General features: G+C 37.1%; 1 long non-coding RNA gene across 1 annotated transcript; it reads left to right on the forward strand.

Annotated features, from left to right (window-relative positions):
* LOC109358676 lies at positions 5,214-6,569 on the forward strand. Its single transcript, XR_002108993.1, has 2 exons — positions 5,214-5,997; positions 6,092-6,569. It is a non-coding gene; the product is annotated as an uncharacterized LOC109358676 (long non-coding RNA).

Below are 7,448 nucleotides of genomic sequence, written 5' to 3' on the forward strand. Positions count from 1 at the left end.
GTTTTTGCATCAACTATTGACAAATAATATTTAAAACCAGATTCAGAAAGAACTGGTGCAGGCTCCCAAAGGTCTAGGTAGAGTAAATCAAAGGAATTAGAATAACAAGTAATTGAATTAGGTGAGTGTATCCTATGAGACTTGCCATAGCAGCAGGCATTACAAAAAACAGAGGTAGTTTTATTTGAGTAAGGTATTTTACAAAGAGACAAAATATTGTTTACAATATTTGTGTGTGCATGACCTAGCCTACAATGCCACAAAAATTAGGTAGAACACTTTGTAGGAGCTAAGCTATCTATGCCACCTGATGTGCTCTAGGTGTTTGATTTGGGAATAGAGGCATAACATGTTGACTTTTGTGGGAAAAGACTCTGGAAAGCATAGAGACCTTCTGAGGTGAGTGACCCTTTGAGGAGAATGGTGTTAGAACCCTGTGATTTCACAAAACATTCATTAGGGTAGAATTCAAAGTAACACTTGTTATCTTTGGCAAATTGAGAGACACTAATTAGATTTTTAGTAATGGTGGGAACAAGAAGAAGATTATGTAAAGATAAAGATAAGTAAGGATTTAAGGGAGAAGAAAATGTGGTGGTTCCACTACAAGATATGGGTTCTTTAGTGCCATTACCCATATATAGGTATTTTGGACCAAACTGTTTTGTTGTTGGATGAACTAGAGCAGGATCAGAGGTGATGTGGTTGGTGGCACCTGAATCAGGGAACCAGAGAGAGTGCCTAAGGTCAGTACCTCTAGTGCTAACATTCATGGCATAGGGGGGTAGCCTAGGGAAGGTTGATATTGAGGACCATTGAAGGGATAGGTTGAGAAGTGGGTTTTGTGGGAAGGCATGGGTGAATGATAGTAGGGATAGTAGGGAGAGGAAGGAATGGGATAATTTTGGCCAATGTGAGAGTTGGTTGATTTAGATGGGTGATGGTCAGGTCTGGGTCCCTTAGGATAGTTGGATTGGGGGTTAGTAAAGTGAGAGGGAGGATATGGGTAGGGGTAGGCTGGATAGGGGTTGGGAATGTTGTAGGGGGCAAAGAAACACCATGCTATGTCATGCCCAGGTCTGTTGCAGTGAGTGCAGAAGAAACTGCTTCCATACCTGCCAGAGGGTCTGTTACCCCTATTAAATTTGCCATTTCTTTTGTTGGGACGTCCCCCTCTTGATCCATCATTGAAGGATGGGGAAATTGAATCATATCTGTGTGTGGGACGGGATGTTGTTGGAGGATAAGTAGGATTGAAGTGACTGGGATTGGGGCCAGAGTCAGTATGTTGGTGTGGTGCAAGAACAGAGGCTATATTGGCTGACAGAGCATCAGAGACAGCTTTGTGCTTGTTCTTGATGATTCTTGATTCAAAGGTCAGCAAGAATTGTTCTAGCTCATTGATGGAGGGTGGATCCAGTTGGCTCTCAATAGCTGTGATGACAGGTTGGAATTCTTCACTTAATCCATCAAGGATGTAGTCAGTGTGTTCTGCAGTGGATATAGGGGTGCCTATGGATGCGAGAGAATCAGTTATGGCTTTGATTTTGGAGAAATATTCTGAAATGCTGTTGTTGCTTTGAGAAATTGTGCGCAGTTGGGCCCTGAGTTGCCTGCTTCTAGCCTTAGTGTGGGCATTGCAAAATGTATGAAGTTCAGCCCATAATTGACAAGATGATGTGCGCCCAATGACTCTTGTGTGTAAGGAGTCAGAGATGGAGTTGAGGATCCAGACAAAGATGGTTTGATCCTGCTCCTCCCAGCTAAGGAATGTAGGATTAATGTGATGATGAGTGCTATCAAAGTTAGAGAGAAATTTGGGTGGAACATCAATGGGGTGAATGAATCGTATTCCTCTGTTGGATCTTAGAACAGAGAGCATGAATTGGCTCCAAGTGAGATAGTTTTTCTCAGTGAGTTTTGTAGAGGGTATGGGAAGAGAGAAAGATGGAGAATGTGCTCGAATAGGGGGAGCAGAGGAATGGGAAGGTGGAGGAGTAGAGGGATCTGAGGCAGTGGCCATTAGGACGAGTGATACCATGTAAAAAGACAAAAGATATAAAGAAATGAAGATAAATCTTATTGAAAAAATTGCTTTTACAATAGAGAAGCTTATCCCTTTAAATAGAGGGAAAGCAACATAAAATATAAAAAAGATTAGTAACTGCATAAAGCAGTTACTAATGCTAGCAACTTTCAGCAAGTGCAAATAACAATTAGCACATGCTAATTGTTAATTGGCACATGATAAATGTTTAAGTAAAACTTAACTAACTCTATTATCTAATATGGAGGTGTAATTCATGTTTTGCATTATAAAAAGTCTCCACATGGTAAGGTAATTCTTGGTGGTGGTTCTTGTTGCTGTTGAAACAAGTGTCAAACATGAGGTGAGGTGATAACTAGGAAGATGTCTTAGCATAAGGCAATATTCTGCATGATTTACAAGTGATGTTTATTGAAAATTCATGTTTATGCTATATGATAAAATCTGTTCTTTTTTCCATCAACAACAGGAAGAAGGGTCCAAATGATGTTTATTGAAAATCCATGTTTATACTTTTGTTGACTAGTGATCATTTCCAGAAAGTTAATCTCAAAAAAATCCTTATTTCCTGTTCCATTTCCCTAATCTAGTTGCTTATTTTAGGCCATACATGGGTTAGTTCTATAATCAGAAGTAAAAGTGGTTAGCATTTCAACTTGAGCCAACACTTAGGGATGGCTATCGCCAAGGTCTACATTGTGTAAGCATATTTTCAACTGTTCTTTTAGGCTTTAGCTATTCATCTAATTTAATGATAATATGAAAATTTTGAACATTGTAGTTTCATGCCTTTTATGTATCACGTCTTCTTTTTGCATGTATTACTCCTTGTATGGACATGTAGACACTATGGCTAAAGAATTACATAGAGGGTCAACTTTGGTTGAAGGTTGTCGCGACCCGATTTTCGGTTGGAAGACCGACCCTACGACTTGGGAGGAGGCGAACTCGATTTCTACCTCTCCCGATTGATTTGGAGTCGCCACTATGTTTTTTGTGGTTAAAACGTAGAAAACTCTATAGTAAGCCCAATTAGGATAATATGGTCTTTAAGCAGAGATTCTGAGCTCGGGAGTCGATTACGGATCGGGAAAGGTATTAGCACCCCATCCACCCGTATTAAAACGGTACCCTCGCTAATAACATAGACTTTTATACCCTTAACAATTATTTATTTAGAATTATTTATCTTTATTATTGAGCCTGACAATATTGACTTTGGTCCTACGTACCCCTATTAAGGGGATCAAGGCTTACGTAGTTCTATTTCGAAAAATATTTAGCTACTTTGGTTGATTGTTAGTGATTTAGAAAATACCGATAGGTTTAAAAATGTTAATTTATTGAATTGATTAATATATAATTGTTTGGTTCAATGAGACTAATAGTTCAGGAACGGTGTTGGTCGTAGACCTTCTCCTCATTTCCGGGGAGTTAGAGACGACTCGAACCATAACCTCACTATAAAAATCCCATAAAATTTATTTGGTAAAATAGTTTTTAATTATTTATAGATATAAGATTTTAGTAATAGAATTATTTTCTATATACATGATTAATAGCCGTAACCTTACTAAAAAACCCATAAAATTTATTTAGTATAATAGTAAAGATACATGATTAACTTTCCCTCCATTCAACTTGCCAAGATAAATAATCAATTGAAATAATAAAATAAGGAAATAAATAAAATAAAGACAAAAAGTAATTGAGTAAATAAAACAAAAAGAATAAATGAAATAATAAATAAAAAAGGGAGAAGAATTTAACTTGGAGGGGTTTCACGTCACCCCTCCATTCAGTAAAAGAAACAAAAGAAAGGGAATTGAAAAGAGGGTTAATCCTAAAATCATCTCCTCCTCCATTCTTCTTCACCGGCGGCAATATTGGTGAGGTGCGGTGGTCTCTTTTTCTTCTCCATTTTTATCGTGACAAGGAGGCAAAGGGAACCGAATCTCCAACTTCTTCCTCACCGGGTTGCAGTGATTCAGTTCTTCTCTCAAGTGGCTTATGGTGGTTCGATTGGTGAAATTGGAGCCACGGTGGTTCAGACGGGTTATTGTGGTGTTTGGTGATGGTACTCATCGATGAAGACCTCAACCTTAACGGTAGCTCGGATTCGGATTCTTGCTCGCATAAATGAAATAATAAATAAAAAAGGGAGAGGAATTTAACTTGGAGGGGTTTCACGTCACCCCTCCATTCAGTAAAAGAAACAAAAGAAAGGGAATTGAAAAGAGGGTTAATCCCTAAAATCATCTCCTCCTCCATTCTTCTTCACCGGCGGCAATATTGGTGAGGTGCGGTGGTCTCTTTTCTTCTCCATTTTTATCGTGGCAAGGAGGCAAAAGGAACCGAATCTCCAACTTCTTCCTCACCGGGTTGCAGTGATTCAGTTCTTCTCTCAAGTGGCTTATGGTGGTTCGATTGGTGAAATTGGAGCCACGGTGGTTCAGACGGGTTATTGTGGTGTTTGGTGATGGTACTGATCGATGAAGACCTCAACCTTAACGGTAGCTCGGATTCGGATTCTTGCTCGCAAGGCGATTCACGGTGGTTCCGAATCGACATAAGCGAGGGGTTTCGATAAGAAAATTACCCCTTTTGCTATTTGATTTTTTTACAGTACGAAAATGGTTTGTCATACATAACCGATTTAGGCTAAAGATTATCCAGAAATGAACCCTATGTCTTAATATTATATCGCTGCATTGTATACTTCATATTGATATGCACGTCTTTGTTGAAGCCAAATGAATGAAAAATATGCATTTTATTTGTATGATCTTTAATTAGATGTGTACAGAACACGTTAAAATCAAAAGGGGTATACTATTTAGTTCCAGACTTGTTATGGCTGCTGTGTTAGTATTGCACTAGTAAAAAATCATGATTCTCTTCATATTAGAACTAGCATAACTATGCTCATTATGTTATTTAAATATATAAAAAATCATTAGGGAGTAAACCCTCGACTTATGTTAGTGATATGAGCATAAGGATATGTGATTCGCAATGAGTAAGGTTCATTTATGTTTACTAGCACTTGAATAAATAGGATGGGTGACTTACCTGATTATGCTTTGTTCCCTTATCCTTCTGCGTGTTGAATCTTCGTTCCAAGATGTTCTCTTTTCTCTATCTTTGTTTTCTGAATGTTGTGTAAGATACGTGAACTCTTGATGCCCTCTTACTATGTATGCGTAATATGTTTTTCCTGTTTTTTGAAACTCATTTGTGTATGCTCTCTGTTTTTTCACTGAAATCTCTCTGATTTGTTCCCTCTTGTATGTGTCGTGTGTTATGGATGTGTTATGGATGGTAGTATGCTTTCTCCGCTTGCTCTTTTAGGCCTCTCTCCTTTTGCTGAGTTGTGACGGGTTATGTATAAATATAGCTGCCTTTTATGATATATGTATCCCCTTTTATACTGTTTGAAGGTAGACCCCTGGGCTGCCCATTTTGATCCAGTAACTTATAAGAACTCTGCTCTATGACTGCTATTTACTGCTGCAATTAGGCTGATTATGTAACTGAAATCAACATGCCTTCTGGTTTGCATTTGCTTAATTATCCCTGATACCCTGCTCCAAGAAATCTGTCTGATTACATGCCCCTTAATTTCCTAACTGCTCGAAAATAATGTGTAGTAAATCAAGGGAATATGTGATGAATTCTGGTTGACTGTTACTGCTTGCATTAGTTTGTAACCTCCAACTGACTCTTCTTCCCTTCTGAATTCATTACGTGATTGATCTGATTATGATTTGCTTTATTTATTTCTGACATTTGAGACTATGCAACTTTATTTTAACACAATCTCTTTTGTTTTCTGAATTCATTTTACTGTTTGCATTCATAGAGGTTGGTCTTATTGCTGCAGTAACATGGCCAGGATTTAGTCTGTAATGAACATAAGGCTGAAGATTTATGGTCATGCGTATAGTGATGTGGGATAAGTGTCTAACTTCTTCACCTATTTCTTTTCCTTTGTTGAAATTACCCACTCTTATAGTACTCACTTTGCTTCTTCCTCTTTGGCAGTTTGATGACGTTATCAAGGTTAGGAGCCTTTGTTATTGGTTGCTAAAAAACTAGGTGCACCGGAAGAATTGTAAACATAATGCGATGCTCTATTCTTTGTGTATGACCCAACCAAGATGAGGAAATGCGCGGACCGGGAAGCATGGAAGGAGGTGTCCAAAGGCTCAAAGTATAAGCATCACCACTAACCTGCATATGAACATTGCTTTTGTTTTAAAACATTTACCTCGATTAGTGCTAGTAGATTTTATGTTGCTGGATTATTAGTGATCCCTTGGTGACGAAACTGCTGGTTTTTGAATCTATGCAAATGTCTCACGACCAATGATGTCTTGGACAACCTGCCTCTTGCTTATATCAAACATCCCAAGTATCAAACTCTTCTAGATTTCCCCATGTCAGGCAGCACTTCAAAACCTATTGGCATGTACAGAACTCTGTTGTATAATGAAATAAAATAAAAGTTGTTTTATTCTTATTTTTATTTTTGTATATATTTGTTTGGCACTAATCACTGATACCCATCCTTATCGAGCTGAACCGAGCTGAACTCTGGTTCGACTCGGTTCGGCTCATTTCCAGCCATAGATAGGAGGATCATACTCGCTCACTCTTAGTTTCACCTAATCATAATTGATCCTGAATAAGATTTGATCTCATTGGATTTATGACTAAATTTGAGTTTAAAAATTAGACTCTAATATAGAGAGTAGGATAGAGACAGGCATGATTTGACCCGTTTAATGATCAATTGTATACATAGTAATAATACATTTTTTATATCATTAATCCTCTAAGTTTTTTATCATATATACATGAGTAATAATATAAGTGTATATATATGTCATTTTATATGTCAAATCATAATAATAAGTAATGTTATTAAAACTTTATCTAACATTATATACATTATATTTAATCAGATATAAGTCCGATGTGAGTTCAAAAATGACTCAACCAACTTTTAAGTCACAGTACAAACCAGTCGGTTCATGCTCACTATTAACCACACCCATCAATCAAAGCTTTATCTTTTAATAACATTAATATTTGTAATAAATGAGACTCCAATTTTTATTCTCATTTTCACTAATTCCTTACAAAATTTATCTTAGTTATTTCACCATCTTATAACTCCTAATATTAAGACAAATTAAGTTAGGAATGACAATGGGATGAGTCGATGTCGAGTTTGTACATACCTAAACTCGAATCCGAAATTTAAAACCCGAATTTAATGGGGTTGAAAATAAAGATATCATCCCCGAACCCGAAAAACCCGAAAATTATATTTCATTTTTGTTTCATTTTTCTCTAGAACTTCAATTTTCTCTTGTATTATTTCATTCCTTTTATG

The sequence above is a fragment of the Lupinus angustifolius genome, chromosome LG01 (genome assembly GCF_001865875.1).
Source record: "Lupinus angustifolius cultivar Tanjil chromosome LG01, LupAngTanjil_v1.0, whole genome shotgun sequence".
Taxonomy (NCBI): domain Eukaryota; kingdom Viridiplantae; phylum Streptophyta; class Magnoliopsida; order Fabales; family Fabaceae; genus Lupinus; species Lupinus angustifolius.